Source organism: Sus scrofa, chromosome 11 (assembly GCF_054392235.1).
Source record: "Sus scrofa isolate SSC_HxYL_T2T_F1_AM1 chromosome 11, Sscrofa_HxYL_maternal_Yorkshire_Landrace_v2.0, whole genome shotgun sequence".
NCBI classification, from domain to species: domain Eukaryota; kingdom Metazoa; phylum Chordata; class Mammalia; order Artiodactyla; family Suidae; genus Sus; species Sus scrofa.
In genome coordinates, this window is record NC_139393.1 from 64,008,778 (window position 1) to 64,030,088 (window position 21,311).

At 32.5% G+C, this 21,311-nt stretch overlaps 1 protein-coding gene across 15 annotated transcripts in view; it reads left to right on the forward strand.

Moving 5' to 3' along the window:
* LOC146398660 (uncharacterized) overlaps positions 1-21,311 on the forward strand; it is a 519,413-nt gene that overhangs the window by 97,867 nt on the left and 400,235 nt on the right. The window contains exon 4 of one of the 15 annotated variants that reach the window (XR_014820080.1): positions 1,442-5,107. The exons of the other annotated variants lie outside the window; for them this stretch is intronic. The gene's annotated coding sequence lies outside the window, so the exon portion shown is untranslated. Of the gene's footprint in view, positions 1-1,441; positions 5,108-21,311 lie in introns of those variants that run through there. 15 annotated transcript variants of the gene reach the window in all.

Genomic DNA, 21,311 nt, shown 5'->3' on the forward strand with positions numbered 1-21,311 from the left:
ATATAAGAAAAAAACAAAAAAACAAAAAACTCAGAATACTAGTTCGGTTATGTTTTCTTTGATATTGACCTGATCTTGAAATCCGGAATATTTTTTTTTGTTTTGTTTTTGTGGTTTTATAATTAGTGTTCAGAAAAATAATCCACACATACTTAGATATATGTCTTCATATCCTATTTAATTTTATACTTATGTTCTAACTATTTTTTACTCCTTTCATTGGGGACTTCTTTATTTTGTCATTAGTTGTCTGGATACATACATTTTGCATTTTTGTTAGAGTTACTTCTTTCATTCGATGTTTTATGTCATTATTAATTGGTATCTTCATATTTTTAATTTCTACCTTTATAATATTTCAACTCCTTTTATGCATTGTATATTAAAATAAAGTCACTTAAAATAAATTATTTATACCCACATTGACATATGCATTGGAAATCTTGATCAGAAAGTCATAATTCAATATTCAATAAATTTAAAAAATATTCTTATTTGAGGTGTAAATCTAACCAAGTAATGGCCATGGCTACATGACTACTACTCTGTTGACTAGTACTGCTCTGTTGAAAATCTTCAATTATATTACTACTTTCTATTGTTTTCCAACTTTACTGTGGAATATTTCATGAAAAGGATCATTACTTCTGGTGCATTTTATAAATGTTTGATACACTTATATTTTATCAGTACCAGGAACATGAGAAATGTCATCCACATCAGTCTATTTTATGTTATACATATATATATATAATGTACATACATATGCACATATGTATTACATGTATGTAATATACATATATAATCAAGATTGTCCAGCATAAAGGAAAATAGTCTGTGTTAATTCTTTGATAAAGAATGATCACAGCAATCGATTGTTTTGTGATATACATTTTGCTGAATTGCTTCATTAGGTATAATGTTAACCATAGGACAAAATAAGAATACCTATAATATATTTTCACATGGTTAGATTTGAGATAACAGTTTGATTCCTAATACTCTATCAGTTAAAGCAATACAGTAACTAATGCTTTATGAAACTTTGTTATAATCTAGAACATAGCTATATGCTCTAACACTTTAGTTCAGATATTATTAAGCATATGTAACATAACACTAACTTGCATCTTTTCAGTGTAATACTTTGGAGATACTTTTTAAAAAGAAGCATTCTTCATCAAGTAATTATTTTCATTGTATTTTTATTTTATTCTATGGTATTTTATTATATTTTATGATCTAATTAAATTAAAATAAATTGGGCAACTAATGGGAAAAATGAATTTTTATATCTGATAGGGCATGGGATTTTTCCCATTAAAATAAATATCTTTTTAAAAGAGGAAGCATTATTGAATAGATATATTAAACTTCATATGCACTCATTTATTCATTGGTACAGATCATCCACTATACTTTTTTTTTTTTTTCTTTTTAGGACCACACCCATGGCATATGGAGATTCCCAGGCTAAGAGTCCAATCAGAGCCACAGCTTCCAGCCACAGCAACACAGAATCCAAGCTGCGTCTGTGACCTACACCACAGCTCAATGCAACGCCGGATCCCTAACCCACTGAGCAAAGCCAAGGATCAAACCTGCAACCTCGTGGTTACTAGTCGGATTCATTTCTGCTGTGCCAAAACGGGAACTCCTATACTTCTTCATTTCAGATGGCAATGTTAATGGAGTCATTCTTTATCAAGTCCAACATCTATTCCTTCTATAAATACTTATTGACTAACCTCTATGAATAAAGATTTGTGCTTACTTATTAGAAAATACAAGCCTTAAACAACTGAAGATGTAGATTCATGTTGAAAAATAAGGCAGTAGGGAAGTTGAAGAAAACAGCAAAATAGGAAAAAGTAAATTAATGTGAGTGTGGCTGCAATGTGTCTTTGGAAGAATGTGACACCTACTTAAATCGTTTTTTATATTGCTAGGCAAAATCTTAAGATCGACTGTAAATAAGGAGGCGGTATAGATTCATGTATTGTGTATTCGTGTGTTTATATGTTTCGCTGTTATTGTTGTCACTGTTGTTCTGGGTTTCTTTCAATTATTTGAACATTTGGTTCATTTGCAATGATTTTATCTGTAAATTACATCATTTACAGAGGGTTAGTATAATTCAGTAAAATAGTTTCCTTCATTCTGTGATGGATGTTAAGATAGAAAATTTGTTGATGTAGAAAGATAGCTGATTATGGCTGGTACAAGAAATTCAATTTTACTGAAGTCATTGGTACTACTAACTTATGAATTGCAAATGAATGTAAATTCTACTCTCATTCAGTAGTTCTGTTTTAAATACTCCCATACATTTTTATGAGTTATATTTTTATATTGATTTGTTAAACTTTTTTCCAGATTTTTCCTATTGCTAATCAAATTTATGAAAATATATGATCACTGCTAAGCCAATTCATCAGTGAATTAAGATTAATAGCAAAGGAGTGTCATGACAGTGGGTCTTATTTCAAGACATATTTCACTTAACATTGTTATTCTTGGCAGGCATCTACATTTAGCATAAATGATGGAGACTATTTTTAGTTTATAGCCTATTTTCATTTTGTCAGGAAGTAATCTCAGGCATGAGCGAGAAATTATTTCATATACTGCTATTCCCTCTTTCCTCAGTTCAAATTCAAAACTTAGTGTTAACTGTAAACTTGTACTTCAGCCTTTTTTTTTAATTTTGTATTTTATATTTTCAATTATTCTCAAACCTGTTTGAATATATTAATTGATTCATAAAATTGTTTCATGTATGTAGTTTATGTTGAACTGCAAGGGTGGTGATGCATAAGTTAGTGATGAAAATATATGGATTGTATAACTTAATTATTTTCTGAAACATAGCCATTGTGTTATGTTTTGCCAAAAATAAGATTGGTAAAAGTAAGGATAATATTGTGTTTTAATTCTTATTATGCTTTGGTCATCCCTCCATAAAACTGTATAACTTAATTAGATCACCTGTTTCACTTTTTTTTCTTTTATTCATCATAGAAAATGTATTTTCTAGCTTCTTTATACTCAATAAACAATTAAAATGATGGCCAACAGTATACAGATTTGAGATTCCAGGAAAGTTTTATGCTTTAGCCTCTTGAAAAAGCATATAAAATCACTTACTCCTGATATTATTGTAAAAATAGAAGTAGCAAGTGTATATAGAGAAAACCCACACTTTTATCACCCTCTTTTAAAATAACTTTTGACTCTTGGCTTATTAAACTTTCATAAACATGATGAGGTAAATAATATTATAATTTCTATTTTAAATATGGCAAAATTGGTAGAGGTTAAGTATATTACTCAGAGCCACATAGATAACAGCATAATTGAAAGTTAAACCTTGAAAATGTGGCAAAAGAATTTGGGCTAGCAAGCACTAAGCTATTTAAATCCATGACGGACCCAGTAATGGCCATCCTAGGAGACCATTGTATACTTTGTTCCTACACTGCATCAGCGCTGGCTATTTCTGTGTGACCAATGGAATATGAAGCCAAGTCATCATGCATTGCAACTTCCAGTTGGGTTGCTTGAATTTCTTGCTCTGATGTTTGCTAGTTTCTATGCCAAGATGACACTTAAATAGCCCCGTTAAAAAAAGTCCACTTAGAGAAGTAAGGCTCCTAGCCAAATACCAGCACCAACTCGCCACATAGATGAAATTATTTGTGTGGCTTCTGTGGAAACCAGTTCTGCAGATGCATGTATGATGTAGGAAGACCGCAGTTTAGCTGATATTTACTGTAATTTTGTGGAAACCTCCTAGCCAGAACCTCCGAATCAATCAATACTGAAATTCCATACTTACAGAAACTATATGACAATAAATGATTCTTGGCCTTTTAAGCCAACTCATTTTGAGGAGATTTTTTTTGCAACACTAATATATAAAATATACTTACATTCACTTCTTCTGAACTTCCCTTCCAAATCACATTAAATTTTAAAAAGCTGTATAATTATTATGTTTCTATTGATGCAACAGGCATGAGAGTGGAGACAAGCCTTAGTACAATTTCACTCCCTCCTAATGACACATATTCCAGTGAGCAATGCATGGACACTTAGAACTCTATGGATTTCAGTTTGAAAATCTTGGTTTTAACCAATTTATGTAACCAGCTTTAATAAGTGGTGAAATATAATAGGAGTAAAACATACACTAGATGAACAATATTGCTTTAGCTTCAAAGAAGTCACATAAAATATAATGGCTACCTATGATTTTTAAGGAATTTAAAGTATAAATGCAATCAAGTGTTGTATGGAAAGTCCAAAAGAAATGGAATAAAAATTCTTAAAGAATTAAATCTTATACATGTTGTATTTAGCTTAGTGTCAAGAGAAAAGAATTTTGCCACACTTGGACTGTTTCTATCAAGTGCTTTTTTTTTTTTAACTGTTATAAAATATTCATGATAAAAATATTATATAACTGCCTAAGTGGAAAAAAATCATAAGTAATGGATAAGAATTCTATTGAAGTAGGACAGAAAAAAAGACATTTTGTAGTAATCAGGCTGTTGTGCATAAAGCATGCTTAATTAGGGAAGCCTCTTAATTGGGACTTTCCCATCTTATCAAATTGAGCCTAATAACACTCAACTGTAAAGACAGGTGTTTAATTGGGATAGTAATTCTAGATAATTGGGGTGCCTGCGGGTGATCAAGAGTAGCTTACATCAATTTGATTTCCAGATATTATGTCTTTGTAGGTATCTCCTGCTGTGCCTGTTTATTTTCTCTCTAAGAATGACCTCTCCACTGTTAAGAGAACAAATGTCTTTTGAGCAGTAACTGCTGCAGTTTTTGGTTTCTATCTCAGTTCTTAATCACATTATAATTCTTAAATTTTCTTTCTACTATAAAATAACTATGTTTTCTATATGATGACTTTAATATTACTTAGTGTTTCCATTTGAAATGTAAAGCAAATGATTAGCCCATAAAAATCCATGAAATCAAACATCACAAATCAAATGCGCACTAACAAACTAAACTACAAGAAATAATAAGTGCCTTCAAATATCTGAAATGTAATAACTTATGATGTGTAAATAAATCACTATGCTTGAAACCCATTTTCTTTTATTTCTGAAAGAACCACTTAGAAGTTGTCTGAATTTGAGAATATGCATTTTATTATATTTAGTTATACAATTCTAATGAAATTATCATAGCCAAGCAACACGTAATATGCATTTTGTTCAGACATGATATAGAAGTGTGCAAACTCATAGGATGAGATATAATTTTCTGTATATGAACTTCTACTTAGAGAAAATGTTTTTCTTTGCATCTTAGATTCTTTGAAATATATTTTTTCAGTAGGTGTAATGTTAATATCCATGCTTTTTCTTTTAAGTCAAGAGATATATTTTGAAACTAAACTTGAAACATTTTAAGTCTCATAGAAAAGTTATGCTGATTTATGGTAAACAAAAATCTGTACAATTAAAGTTACTGGAATCTTTGCAGTTAAATCTTTATTAGGATGTGTTAAAAATAGAAATTTTAATAAATTTCCAAAGGAAGATTTTATGTTTGCATTTTGTTGGAATAGAGTTGCTTGGTAGTGTTGTTCAAAGAAAAATTTGAGACAATCCATTTTTCTAGGCAAGAAGCATAATAATACATTCAGTAGCAGGCCAAGGTACCTAGCACCAAGTCCTCCTGCCTGTAGACCCCAGGACCAGGTCACCTGCCAGCAGACCTAGGAAACAGACCTGTCCAGAATTTCAAGCCAGGCAGACTGATGAAAGGTTTTCACTGCTGAAGTCAGTTTAAAAACCTGGAAGTTGTGACTGCTTCATCAAATGCACAGACACCAATGCAAAGACTAGAAGAATTATGAAGAATCAGGGAAACTGAAGGAACAAAATCAAGCTCCAATAACTGATTCTAAAGAAATGGAGATCTAAGAAATGATGGCAAATATTTTTTTTTTTTTGTCCTTTTAGGGCCACACCCACAGAATATGGAGGTTCCCAGGCTAGGGGTCTGATCAGAGCTGTTGCTGCTGGCCTACACCAGAGCCACAGCAACGCCAGATCTGAGCCACGTCTGCGACCTACACCACAGCTCACAGCAATGCCAGATCTTTAACCCACTGAGCGAGGCCAGGGATCAAACCCACAACCTCATGGTTTCTAATCGGATTCGTTTCTGCTGTGCTATGACAGGAACTCTGAGATTTAAAATAAATGTTAAAGAAGCTCGGTGAGGTACAGGAGAACATATGTAGACGTGTAAACATAACTGGAAAAACAATACATATGTAAAATGAAAGAACGAAACAGAAATTCTAGAGCTGAAGAATACAATAATTAAACTAAAAAAAAATCAATAGAAAGCTTTAGCAGTAGACATTATAAAGCAGAATAACCAGTGAACTCAAAGACAGATCATCTGAAATTATCCAGTCAGAGGACTAAAAAGATAAAAGAATAAAAAAGTGTGAAGGACATCTGTGTAACTTATGGGTAACCATTAAATGGACCAATATATTAATTATGGGAGTCCCAGAAGGAGAGAAGAAAGGAATAGAAAGCTTATTTAAATAAAAATGGTGGAAAACTTCACAAACCAAGGGAGGGAAATAGGCAACCAGATTCATGAAAGCCAAAGTTACTAAAATATGAAAAATCAAATTAATTCTACATCGAGTTGCATTATAATCAGATTGGTTATTTGAAAAGATAAGCAAAATTGATAAACCATAAGCTAGATTAAGAAAGGCAGAGAAGACTAAAAAAATCAGAAGTAGAAGAAAAGATATTATAATTAATATGGAGATTAAAAATTATTTAAAAAACTATTATATGTCAACACATTGGACAACAGAGAATAAATTAATAATTTTCTGGAAACCTACAACTCATGAACACTGATTCAGGAAGAAAAAGAAGGCTGGAGCAGATCAATAATGAGTAAGGAGATTGAATCCATAATCAAATACCTCCCAAAAGAGAAAAGCCCTTGACCAACTGGCCTCACAAGTCAATTCTACTAAACATCTAAAGAAGAATTAATAAAAGTTCTTTTTAAACTCTTCTAAAAAACAGAAGAAACACTTCTAAACTTTTTATGAGACCAGAATCACTCTGATACCAAACCCACATCAAGATACCAAAAGAAAACTATAAACCTATATCTCTGATGAACAAGGATGAAAAATTATCAAGAAAATATAAGCAAAATGGAAATTAGTTCAATAGCACATTAAAAGAATCATACACCATAGCCAGGTGACATCACTAGGATGCAATGATTGTTCAATATTTGCAAATAAAATGCGTGATATACTACATTATTACAATTAAGAATAAAAAAGTCATACAATCATCTCAGTAGATTCAGATAAAAGATCTATTGTTTTTTTGCTATTTTTAAATAAGAACGTATTGATTAGATAAATTCAAAATTATTTCATAATAATATTCTTAATAAATTAGGTAAAGAAGGAATGTACCTCAACATAGTAAAGGCCAGATATGACTTTATAATTCTGAAATTTTGCATATGACCAGTAAAACATACTCAAAAGTGGCAAAAAGCTGAAAGTTCTTTGATTAAAAGGATCAAGAATAAGGCAAGGATTCCACTCTTACGATTTCTATTCAACATGATACTGAAAGTGCCAGCTAAAGTGATTAAGCAAGAAAAACAACTAAAAGACATAAGGGTAAGGAAGAAGTAGTTATCTCTGTTTGCGAGTAGCATGATCTGAAAAGCAGAAAATCCTAAAGACTCTACCACACCACACACACACAAACACACAATACACACAATGTGATACATGTTAGAGCAGATAAACAAATTTAGTAAAAGTGTAGGATGCATTATTAATATACAAAAATTAATTGCAATTTTATAGAGTAACAATAAACTACCCTTTAAAAATTTAAAAAAAAAAATCCCGTTCATAGTTGGATGAAATACTTAGGAGTAACCAAGGAAGTAAAAGACTTACACACTGAAGATTATAAAACAGTGATGAAAGAAGTTTAAACAGATACTAATAAATGGAAAAACATTAAAAGAAGTGATATATTTTTCAATAGTAAATGCTATAGTACTATAGGGTCCCTGATGGGTTGAATTTCAAATACAAAACTATGGATATAGAGGGCTGAATATAAGTTATATGTGAATTTTCCACTACAGGAAATGTAGATGCCCCTAACCTTCACTTTATTCAAGAGACAATTGTATAGTAAACAAAGTTTTCAAGAAATTATGAAAAATACAGCTGGCTTTGCTATGTAAAAATGAGGTTAAGAGAAATGAAGACTATATTGCATCAATGCAAAATGTATCTAAAAGTTATTGCAAAAACAGCAAATAGTAAAAACAAGGAAGAGAAATATATTTGGTAGAATTTATTAAAAAAACTTCTAATATAAAGTTCCATAAATATTTTTAACAAGGAGCAATTTTAAAAATCTATACATAGATATATCATAAAGGGACTTCAGACACAAACAAAAAAGCAAAAACCCACAAAAATAAGTACACACAGAGAAATGTTAGAGTATTTAAGAACAAAATTAAATGGATATTTCAGTACCAAGAATAGAAATCAAATCCACTACAATTGCTTCTTTGAAGTGCTAAGAAAAAAAAAAAAACAATGCTGTCAGTCTATAATGTTAAACTAAAATAAATATAGTTCAGATATTAGTATAATCATTTATTGGGTGAGGATTAATGAAATGCTAATCTCAGTGTGTTTTAAAAGATATTTTATTGGTCATATGCAAAATTTCAGAATTATAAAGTCATTTTTTCCTGGAAACCATATGAAGAAAAAATGTGAAGTTTTTCTTCAAAATGTATTTTATTTTACATTAATTTTATATTATATTTTATAATATAGAAGTTAACTCCAGCCTAATGTGTGACTTTCCTTCAGCTGATACTCTAGAGGAACTTATGGGTTTTAATGAAGTGATTATTTAGATAAAAATTAGAGCCTGTGATGGCACAATAGGATAAATTCCAGATTTTATGCAAAAATACACTCATTACCTTCATGCTTTAGAAATCTGACTCAGACTTGACAATAAAACAACCAACCAATGAGCCCTAGGTAAAACCAATTCACATCTTCATTGGCATTTAATTCACAAAAGCAGATTACATAATCTGTGCTCAGTCTATGTTGTTGATTGAATGAATGCAAATCTCCTCAATTTACAATGGGGTTACATCTCAATAAACTCATTGTAAATTGAAAATATCATAGATCAAAAACACATTTTCTTTTTGTCTTTTTAGGGCCGCAGCCATGGCATATGGAGGTCCCCAGGCTGTGGGTCAAATCGGAGCTGTAGCTGCCAGCCTACACCACAGCCACAGCAACACAAGATCCGAGCTACATCAGATGCCTATATCAGAACTCATGGCAACGCCGGATGCTTAACCCACTAAGCGAGGCCAGGGATCAAACTTCGTGGATACTAGTCGGGTTTGTTAAGCGCTGAGCCATGACGGGAACTCCTCAAAAAACACATTTAATACACTCATCCTACTGAACACCATAGCTTAGCCTAGCCCATGTTAAACATGCTCAGAATGCTTATATTAGTCTACAGTTGGGCAAAATCATCTAACACGAAGCTTATTTTATACTAATATGTTGACTATCTCCTGGAGTTTACTGAGTACTGTACTTCAAGTGAAAAACATCATGGTTGTATAAGTACAGAATGGTCTTAAATATTGGTTGTCTGCCTTCCTGATCCCGTGACTGACTGGGAGCTGAGACTTGCTGTGGCTGCCCAGCATCATGAGAGAATATTGTGTTGCATATGGCTAGCCCAGAAAAAGATCGAAATTCAAAGTATGTTATCTACTGAATGCATATTACTTTTGCACTATCATAAAGTTGATAAATTTTGTAAGTCAGGGGCCATCTGTAATAACTTTTACAACCGCCCTCTAGAATCAATACATATTCCAAATATTTCTAAGTTTAGTGAAAAGAAGTATGTGAATGTCTGTATCATAAAATTCACTTAAGATGTCCTACTTTGTCTCCGATTTAAAATTGTGTCATGTATAAAAATTTATACTTTTTTCAATCCATGTTTCTTTTCTCAAATGAATAATTGTAAAGTTTACTTCAATTAGGGTTTGCAGCATGCAAAGAGTTGTATAAAATATACCTTGCTATTTATATGAATACCCCTTGTGTAATCATAACTTACTATTCTCTACCTCGTATGCTAGCCAGCTTTTTCTAGCCTCTTGTATTTTGCATTTTTTTGTCGGTGGGGGTCAGTTTACCTGGTTCTAGTCTTTTAGGTATCCAAAATACATGTTTAACATAAATGTCACTCAGCAACATAACTACATGTTTTTGTTAAACTGCAGTTATAGGAACACAGTGGAGTTTAAAAGGTAAAAATTAAAAAGAAAGCTGATTTCACTTTTTTATACTTTTCAAACTAATTCCTAGAACTGGTGAGAAATGCATTTACGTTTCAGTATCCTGAACCTACAGAAATCAGATATCAATTATAAATATATTTAATATTCAAAATAATTTGAATGAACTCAGATAAGCAAGAATATTTGAAAATACTTCTTCTTGTGTATGTGCATTTTAATGTTAGTGGGAGTTTTATAGAATTAGAAGATGTTATAATAGGAAAATATCTTAACAGTCTTTGTAAAAAATTTTTTTGGTTACCTAATTTGGACCAGTGGATTTCTTGACTACAATAGCATTGTAAAAGTAGTGTGGCTAATCAGAGTTATCACTTACAAAGGCAAGTTCAGTATTTGTGTTTTATATTGGCAACTTGTTAGCAAAAATGAGGGAGAAAAGGGCTAATGGGGATTATTCTGGTTTTAGTAACATCTAATACCTTTATTGTAAGCATTAAATAAGAATAAATTATATGTTAAATAATATTGAGGAAATTCATAATAATAAGCAAACAGATGAAGGCATTTGACTTCATAGTAATGCAGAAATTTGATGGCGAAAACAACTAAGACTATTTCTTCTAATTCAGCAATTCGTACATTAATTCATGGCATTTTAATACCTTTGCCATTATTAAATGCAATTTCTATACAAAGCTTTAGAATGAAGTTTTTCTGGAATGCAAAATGACACATTAGGCTTTCTTCTGTTGGTTAGGATGTATTTTTTTAAATCAAAATTGCAACCAATGTATGTAATAATTTTTGCATGCATTTAACTCAGTGTCAACAGAAGAATTCAAATGTCAAGGAGTTTTTCCAAGTCAGTATGCTCAAATATATTGAAATAGATTTTGCATATATGATTGTTAAATTGCTACCCAAGGGATTATTAATGCATCCTTAACAGCTGCTACATTTTTTATTTAAGGAAAGTGTGAGGATAAGATCTGACATGTTGCAAGTCACATGATCCAATCCAATAAGGCTTATTAAGGCATGAAAATGAGTCATTAATACTCAAATTAGCAGATTATTATGAGACATGAATATGAATGTTGAAATGCTAAATCTATTTTCAAGATTTCAAAGACTTAAAATATTCTGAAAGCTGTCAATAAAGAGACATTTTACAATTCTACATTTTATAATTTTTAAAATTCCACTTAATAAAATATTTTATAATGTTGACAGTTTTTCCATGTTTTTTCACTATGATTTCAAAAATATTGCATTATTTTTTAAATATTAAGTATTAGGTTTTAACATTGATTTAAATATTATAGAAAACTAAATATTAAAGTATTTGATGTTCACTATTTTAAATCTAATTTTTAAAAGTTGAGAAATTGTAAAAATAAAGCTCAAAGTTTTATTTCTAATGCCCATATATTTAAAGTTATATCATTATTTAACTATAAGTAGATACTTTGATTCCCAATTGTCTTTTTAAACTGAGTATTAGAAATATGTAGTTCAGGAGTTCATGTTGTGGCTCGGCAGAAACGAATTCAGCTAGGAGCCATGAGGTTGTGGGTTTGATCCCTGGCCTCTCTCAGTGGGTTAAGGATCCAGTGTTGCCATGAGCTCTGGTGTAACTGACAGATGTGGCTTGGATCCCCCGTTGCTGTGGCCATGGAGTAGGCTGGCAGCTGCTGCTCCAATTTGACCCCTAGCCTGGGAACCTCCATATGCCGTGGGTGCAGCCCTAAAAAGCAAAAAAAAAGGATGAAATATATAAATCTGTAGTATTTGTGATATTAACCATAAAATGTGTATATCATCTGAAACATATGCAAATATTTACATTTTTGAGAAATTCATTTGATATAAAAATGTGTTTATATTGCATAATTGAAAAATGACCTAGCTTTATTTTCAATTCATAGTTATTTTACATACTTCAAATACTTTGTTTAATGTACTTTTCAGTTGCCTGTTACATCAAGTAACAAAATTAATGGCTTTCACTGAAAAATTTTAGTATATTAGCCGGTTTAAAATTTCTTTTTGAAACTGTTTTTAGTATTTTTCCTTTTTCATATTATGTGAAGAGTATATCATATTTTCTCCTTTCTTTGCTCCTGATTTTTGCTCATTACTGAAGAATATCACAAATATTTGCTGATAGATTCCACTATTATGGTATTCTAATCTCGGGCATCCTTTCTCAGTTGTTTGGGATGTCTCGTGTCCATAGAACAATCTGCTAGAGAACATATTGCTTAAATATTTCACTGTTTACAACTGGACAGTTCTCTCTTGGGGTCCCTCCTACACTTGCAGTCAAAAGTCTCCTGAAGGTACGATTCAGTCTAATATACAAGATGCCTTCTGCATTCAAATGTCCGTTGCATTGGCTGGGCTGGTATAACAGCTGCAGCTGACCAATTATCCATTCATACTCTCTCTCTCTCTCCACCCCCTTCTAGTCTTCTCTCTACCTCCCTCTTCTCCTTACCTCTTCATCTCTTTCTCTCCACAACTTCTCCAAGCTACTGGTATTTATTCTTAATGCTGAATGTTTGTTCCTTTTGCTGATATTTTTGAAATTGATAAATAAAGAAGTATTATAGTCATCTGGCCAACAGTGATTCGAAACCACATGGGGAGTTCCCATTGTGACTCAGCAAGTTAAGGACCTGACGTTGTTCTGTGAGGATACAGGAACCATCCTTGGCCTCACTCAGTGGGTTAAGCTGAAGCATAGGTTGCAGATGCAGCTTGGATCCCATGTTGTTCTGGCTGTGGTGTAGGCCTCAGCTCCAGCACCAGTCAGCTGCTGGTGTGGGAGTTTCCATATTGTTCTAAACACATACTTTGATTAAATAAAAATGTATGTATTCTTTATATGCACCTATATTAAGACAAAATTTTAATATTGCATATATCCATCCATCCTTCTATATTTTTATGCTTCTTTACAGAGTTCCTTTCTTTCCTACCTTCTTTCCTTACTTTGTTAATAGCTTTACCAATTTTTTTCTGTTTGAAATATCTTTCTATATATTAACTTACTGAAATAATACTTTGCATTCTGACATGACTATTTGCTTATTTTTAATAATCTGACTTTATAATCTTTAAATCCTTCTTTACATATCAAATCATTTCAAATGATTTGTAATATCTTACCACTTCAAACACTAGAGATATGATTTAATTCTTCTTACTTTCCTATACTTTTTCCATCTTTATTGTTTCTAATTTTTTCCTTCCTTATTTTCTTCCTTCTTCCTTTCGCATATCAAATTGTGTTTAATAAGTTTTTCATGCCTATTACAATAACAGTCAAAGTAATATTCATAAATTATTCAACACTTGGGCTACACTTTAAGTAATTTGCTCTAAGAGGATGACACATCTATCAATAGGTAACACAAGTGTATCTCGTAAAGTTAAAATTTACCAATTTTAGGTGTAAAAATAACTGATGTCTTAATATTGAATCTAACTACCTTTATATTTATTTATTTATTTTAATTTTTAGCCACACTCATGGCATGTTCCTAAGCCAGGGACCGAACCCACACCACAGCAGTGACCCAATCCACTGTAGTGACAATGCCAGATTTTTAAACTACTGCAACTGCAAGAAAACTCCTACCATTATTTTTAAAAATACATGTGTGTGTATAATGTTGTGTCTTTAATAATAAGAAAAAAACAATGTTTATTCGTATTATGTATATATTTTCAAAGTTAGAAATAACATAATTTCTCATATTCTTCCCAGTGGAATAGTAAATGCCAGAGGCAGAGATAATTAAGTAGCAAACAACAATGGACAGGAATAATTCCCATTTGAATAAGTGTAGTTATGCTACTGTAAGGTAGAGGTATAAGAAATTCTAGTCCTTGAGTAGGGCATTAGGTGATGTCTTGATAAATTTGTTTTTTTTTTTCAACTTTGATGGAGTCATGGAGTTGGCAGTTTTGCTATTTTATGGTTTTAAATTTATGCAAGCAGGTTATTCTACAACTGCCTTTATTATATTATTTTGTTTGACTATAGTTTACTTATTTTAATAGCTACTACATGTATAAATCCACAGATACTCATGAAGATCTTTCCTTAGATCAGGTACAAGTTATTCTCCCAATATGCACTGAAAAGCAAAGCTTAAAATGTTAACAACTGGCCTGCAGATATCTATGTATTTAAACAGCAAGTGAACTATTATATTTTCCTATATTAAATGTTTCTTCCTTTGATTTTGCAAGTCAAAGCAAAGTTATCCAGGAAAATCGGAATGCATGAATTATTTCACTTACTTTAGTTTGAAACACAGAGGCTTGGAGAGACTAAAGAAAGAGCCAGGACACTGCACATTGGAAGATGTAATTTAAATAGCTAGGGAACTTACATTCAACACTTATCTTGCAAGGCTAGAAGAGGAGTAGATCTCTGCGCCTACCTGCCAAAATCTTAAAAGTTTAAAGGGGCCTCATCTACACAATCTGCTTGGTCTCAACAACGCATTGTTCTCTCAGGTCTATGTCCTGGGAATAGCTTCCGCTGTGGAAATTGTAGGCAGAGTGTGCATTCCAAGGACAGGGGAGGGGTGAGGAGCCTCTGATTGCCTGGGTCCCTCTCACAGGTGAACCCTTAGCCATATCCTCTTGATGACCTCCTCCAACAACTCACCATGTCTCGTTTATAATATAAATGAGTATATTACATGCATACATGTATATACACTCACAAAGCACAGATGCATATTTTATCTTTTACTTATTTTTTAATTAAAAATAATTTTTATTATATTTGATTTACAATGCCCTGTCAGTTACTATTGTACAGCAAAGTGTCCCAATCAAACATATATACATGTTTTTTCTTACACTATCCTCCATCATGTTCTATCACAAGAGATTGGATATAGTTCCCTGTGCTATACAGCAGGATCTCATTGCTCAACCACTCCAAATGCAATAGTGTGCAACTACTAACCCCCAAATCGCAATCCATCCCACTCTCTCCCTGGCAAACACAAGTCTGCCCTCCATGTCCATGATCTGTTTCTGTTTTGTAGATAGATAGTTTGTGGCATATTTTAGACTCCATGTATAAGTGATATCATATGGTATTAGTCTTTTTCTAATTTACTTCACTCAGCATGCAAGCCTCTAGTTATATCCATGCTGCTGCAAAAGGCATTATTTTATTTTGATGAAATCTTCATTCAATTTCTTCTATAATTTACTTATCAGAGTAAAATTAATCATTATTAAGTAATATGTGGTATGTTTTCCCAAAAAAGTGATTATGTTTTTCTATATTTATTTTCAAGCCTCACATGAACAATTACATAAGTTTCTTAGGGCTGCTATATATGTGTGTGTGTGTGTGTGTGCGCGCGCGCGCTTTAAAACAAAGAAACTTATTGTTTCACATTTCTGGAGGCTAGATTTCAGAAATTAAGTTGTCAGTAGGGTCCTTCTGAAGGTTATAGAGAAGGACCCTTCTTGCCTTTTCTAGTCTTCTGGTAGTTAGTTATTAGCAATCCTAATGTTCTTTGGTTTTGCATCACAGCTCAAACCATGACAGTGGTCAAAAATGACATGACTTCATGTGATTAAGAAGTTATAATAATTTACAGTCATGTAAAAGAGTCAAAATCTCTTTAAAAAATCTACCTTTTATGGTAGCTTCTTTCAATTAAAGTATATTTATAATGATCTTATTATTATCATCTATGGAAAATTATTTTTCTGAAGTACCAAATTTTATGGTAAATGTAAAGGAATGTGTATTAAGTTGTATTGCCATTTTTCTGTTTGACTTTTGTTTCTTACATTTTTAGCTTCTGAGTTATCTGTTTGGGTGAATTTTTTTCTGTACATATTGGGTATTTCTCTATGAAATTTTTATGCAAAATACAATCAACTTAAAAAAAAATTATGGCCATACCTGCAACATATGGAAGTTCCCAGGCTAGGCGTTTAGTTGGAGATGCAGCTACAGGCCTCTGCCACAGCCATAGAAACACTGGATCAGAGCCATGTCTGCGACCTATGCTGCAGCTTGCAGCAATGCCGGATTCTTAACCCACTGAGCTAGGCCACAAGATCAAATCTCCATTCTCACACACACTATTTCAGGTTCATAATTTGCTGAGCCACAATGGGAACTCCATAATCAACTTTTAAAATAAGCTATTTGGGCACAAATGAACCTTTCCACAGAAAAGAAAATCACGAACTTGGAGAACAGATTTGTAGTTGCCAAGAGGGTGGGGGAGGGAGTGGATTGGATTGGGAATCCGGGGTTAATAAATGCAAACTATTGCCTCTGGAATGGATAAGCAATGAGATTCTGCTGTATAGCACTGGGAACTATATCTAGTCACTTATGATAGAGCATGATAATGTAAAAAAAGAATATATGTATGTGTGACCAGGTCACCTTGCTGTACAGTATAAAATTGACAGAACACTGTAAATCAGCTATAATGGAAAAAAGTAGAAATCATTATAAAATTTTAAAAAATAAAATAAGGGCTATTTGGAAATTAACATTTTTGTAATTATTTTAATAATATCCTACATATGATATTAATGAGATTTTGTAAATGCCACAAAGAACGGGAACTCAGTGGTCATAAAAATAACATAATTTTCTGGTGATCTAAAAAAAAGAGCAACACCATAGCGTATTTTTGGTGTTACAGTTTATTTCACATGAAAGCTGCTACCAGCAACCTACAGGGAAAGTTAAGGAAGAGTGAGTATCTAAAATCACAGGATTTTTTAAGGTTAGGGATTTTAGTGAGAAGAGATTGATCATCTCTTGAATGAGCACTTTGTTGCAAACTAAGCAGTTTACAAAATGAAATGAATCAAAACTAAAATTCAACTTGGTCATTCAACCTTACTCACAATTGCATCATAGAAATGCTTCTCTCTTTAGCCCCTGAAATATTGAAGTTATTATAAAGTAAAATTATAGATAAGTGGAGTAGTTTCATCGTCAAGTCTCAATTTTACAAATAGAAAAGGCAAAATCTGTTTCTGACATCAACAGAACCTACGCATATCAGCAGAAGGTTCCAAAACAAAACCTTTTCTCTCTGAATGTATTATAACAATACTGGTAAAGCAAAGGAAAAACATGCTTCTATAAAATAAAATGTTTTATTTCCTATCTATTTATTTTTGATACAGCAATCACTTTTCCTAGTGTATTTATGAATTGCACACACCCTTGCTACACCAGAAATTCATTGAGTCCACCTTCACTCTTTACCACTCTCCTCATCAAATGTAAAACCATTTATGCTGTGAAGGCACTTAAAGATAATAATTAAAGCAGTGCTCTAAATGTCTGCATGTGTAAAACATCAGCACATCAATATGCATGAGCTTATATTGTATTTGGAGAGCATTTCTCCCATATTTAAAACTTTTTATTTTGGGAAAAAAAAAGAGTATTTCCCCAAATTTGATCCTTTGTTGACTATCTCTGTTGATTCTGTCTAATACTTTCATCTTTTCCTTTAAGGACAGTGACTTCCCTTTCCAACACACCTTCCTATTCCAATCATAAGTTTCTAACAGTAGCTTTATGTTATGTTACTAGAGTTTTTAATAATTTAATGGGATCATCCCAGAAGTAAACAATAAATCCATTCCTTCCTAAGAACTGCTCAAGTCTATGTTCAAAACTATAGGAAATTGCTTGTATCAAAAAAATAAAATAAAACTAGCATAGAAAGAAAAGTGGAATTGAAAGGTAGAAATTAAAAGGTAGAATGTTAACTGGCAACGTTCAACTGCTGGTACAAAATGTTTCAGAAGCCCATATGCATATCACAAACTCATAACTAAAAAAAACCATATATTTGACTCTTTGTCTTTAAGCTATTTCAGGATGACCTTCTTGTATTTCTTTCATTTTCTTACTAAGTTACCCCTATTTTATTTTTCCACAAGAAATTTAGAGAAACTTATCAGGAAAAGAACCAAAAAAAAAAAAAAAAAAAAGGCAAATGAAGTCATTATTAATAGTACCCTTTATCAGAGGAAGGAACTAAGTATTCTTAAAATATTGCTTAGATCAATATGCACTGATGACAAACATAATGAGAGAGACTTGAAAATAGTTATTAGAAGTAATTTTCTAACTGACTGTTACCATCTCTTTCCAAAAGCATATCAATGATTCAGTGAATGTGCCTTACTTCAGAGTGTAAATATTATTTTGATGAGTTGACATTTTAACATTATAAATATGAAAATAAATTATAAATTATTGGTTATTTATAAACAATTTGTTTGCCTTAAGTATATATTTACGTATTTAACCAAAAGAATTGTAGAGAAAAGTTAGTGATTTAAGAACATTTAATATGCCTACATTTTTATTTGTGACATTAATCAGTACGTAAAGTAATTATTTAATGCTTATTTTGGAGAAAGGCAGGGAAATCGATACATTAATCTTTCTCCCCACCTTTTGAATGCTCCTCCGTGACTTTCCATTGGTTGACACAAGAGTGAGGTCGAATGTCTGGGAACACATCAATATGTGTCATAGAAGGCATTCTTTCTGGGAAGAAATGAATGAGGAGACAAGAGTGGATTAGGAGGTCAAATCAAACTATTTGCAAAATCACTATTTTTCCTTAACTATCAATTCTGTTTTTAGTTCACATAAATATAATGAGCTTCTAATGAGTAAAATTCACCATGGATCCATTAACATAAATTTTCTCATTGACAGGTGAATTAAAAAAAAGTCTTACTCCAATCCAACCTAACATATTAGCCATCACTGCATTCTTTACAGGGTTGCAAAAATAAATAAATTTAAATAAATAAATAAATAAATAAATAAAATCATGACTAAATAATAAGGGGATGAGGATCGCTAACAATAGTGGAAACAAAGCAAAAATAGTGGAAAAAAACAAAAAACACCCTCCTCTTAAAGCTTGTCACAATTCTGTGCACATAAATAATACATAAATATTACTTATGACCTATACTGACATGGATGACAAATTTTGTGCATTCATTTTAAGTGGAATATCCTCATATTTTGTGTCCACTCTGTCAGGCTCTTTCTCAAAAATGCTGTAGTTTTTTCTTTTTAGGTCTCTGACAAGCCACCTAACCCATCAACCAGTCCCCATAAACCCAGGCATATTCTAAACTCTGATAATTTCTCCTACCATAGAAAGCAGAGAACCAAATAAGCACATCACATATCTGCTAGCTGAGGGATTTCTCTTTAAGGTTCCTTTCAGGAATATTGTTGAGATGAGTGTTAGTTCAGTGGCTATCCATAAACTCTTCTAACTAGCATATTCATTCGATCCATCTAAGAATAAGGATTGTGAATTTTCCTCCTACTTTACACATTTGTAGGGCCCTGCCCTTGAGGTCAAAAATTTTGGTCAAGGGAGAGGTGGAGAATCAGCAGGAGAAAGTAGTAAGGGAGTCTGTGCCAAGCCCAGAATCCTACTCAGGTTTTCTATTTTCCAAGCCATGTCTGGTATCTGTAACTACATTGCTCAGGATCTCAATAAAAATAGATTGAATACTTGAAAGAAGCAATGGAATACTACTCAGCCATAAAAAAGGATGACATAATGCCATTTGCAGCAACATGGATGGAACTAGAGAATCTCATACTGAGTGAAATGAGCCAGAAAGACAAAGACAAATACCATATGATATCACTTATAACTGGAATCTAATATCCAGCACAAATGAACATCTCCTCAGAAAAGAAAATCATGGATTTGGAGAAGAGACTTGTGGTGGCCTGATGGGAGGGGGAGGGAGTGGGAGGGATCGGGAGCTTGGGCTTATCAGACACAACCTAGAATAGATTTACAAGGAGATCCTGCTGAATAGCATTGAGAACTATGTCTAGATACTCATGTTGCAACAGAAGAAAGGGTGGGGGAAAAATGTAATTGCAATGTATACATGTAAGGATAACCCGACCCCCTTGCTGTACAGTGGGAAAATAAAAATAAATAAATAAATAAATAAATAAATAAAAAGAAAGAAGCAAAGTTGAGCAGAGTTTATTTAAAACAGGTTGTTTACAAAAGTTTGAGTATAGGAGTTTCCATTGTGGTGTGGTGGGTTAAGGACACAATGTAGTCCCTGTGACGATGTGGGTTCGAAACTTGGTCTCTCTCAGTGGGCTAAAGATGTGGCATTGCCACAATCTGCAGCATAGGCCACAGATGTGGTTCAGATCTAGTATTGCTATGGCTGTGACATAAGCCTCAGCTGCAGCTCTAATTCAACCACTTACTTAGACTGGAAATTTCCATATGATGTGGATGTGGCCATAAAAAAAATAAAGTGTGGTTATAGGTATTTCAGTGACAGGGCTGTAATTCCAGAGATTAGTGGCTCGACAGTTGTTATGGCCTCTAAGCCATGAAATGATAGGAAGAGGGAAATTTCATGAAGAACCAGCAGAAATTATTTGGGCAACTTGAGAAATGTAACTCATCCAATTGACACAAACATCTCATGTGACCTTGATGAAAGGGACTTGAAAGAATAAACACTGATTTTATTCTTCCACTACCTTCTAAGTCCCTGCCAGGCCTCTCCACTATCAAGGAAAATCATAGCAAATAAGAAGTCACTGATTTGGTTCCAAAAAGTCTACTTTAAGTGTCAATACCTAAAATACACATCTATCTACATATCCAGAAACTTGGACAAACATGCATGGAATACCACACATACACACATTTAAAATCTTCATTTTATAGGGTTAATCCCAAAAAGGAAATTGTAATAAGTTTTAGTTCTAAGAAAACTTTTCAAATATCTTGTTCACAGCTTTTGTTAGCACAAAATCATATGCCCGA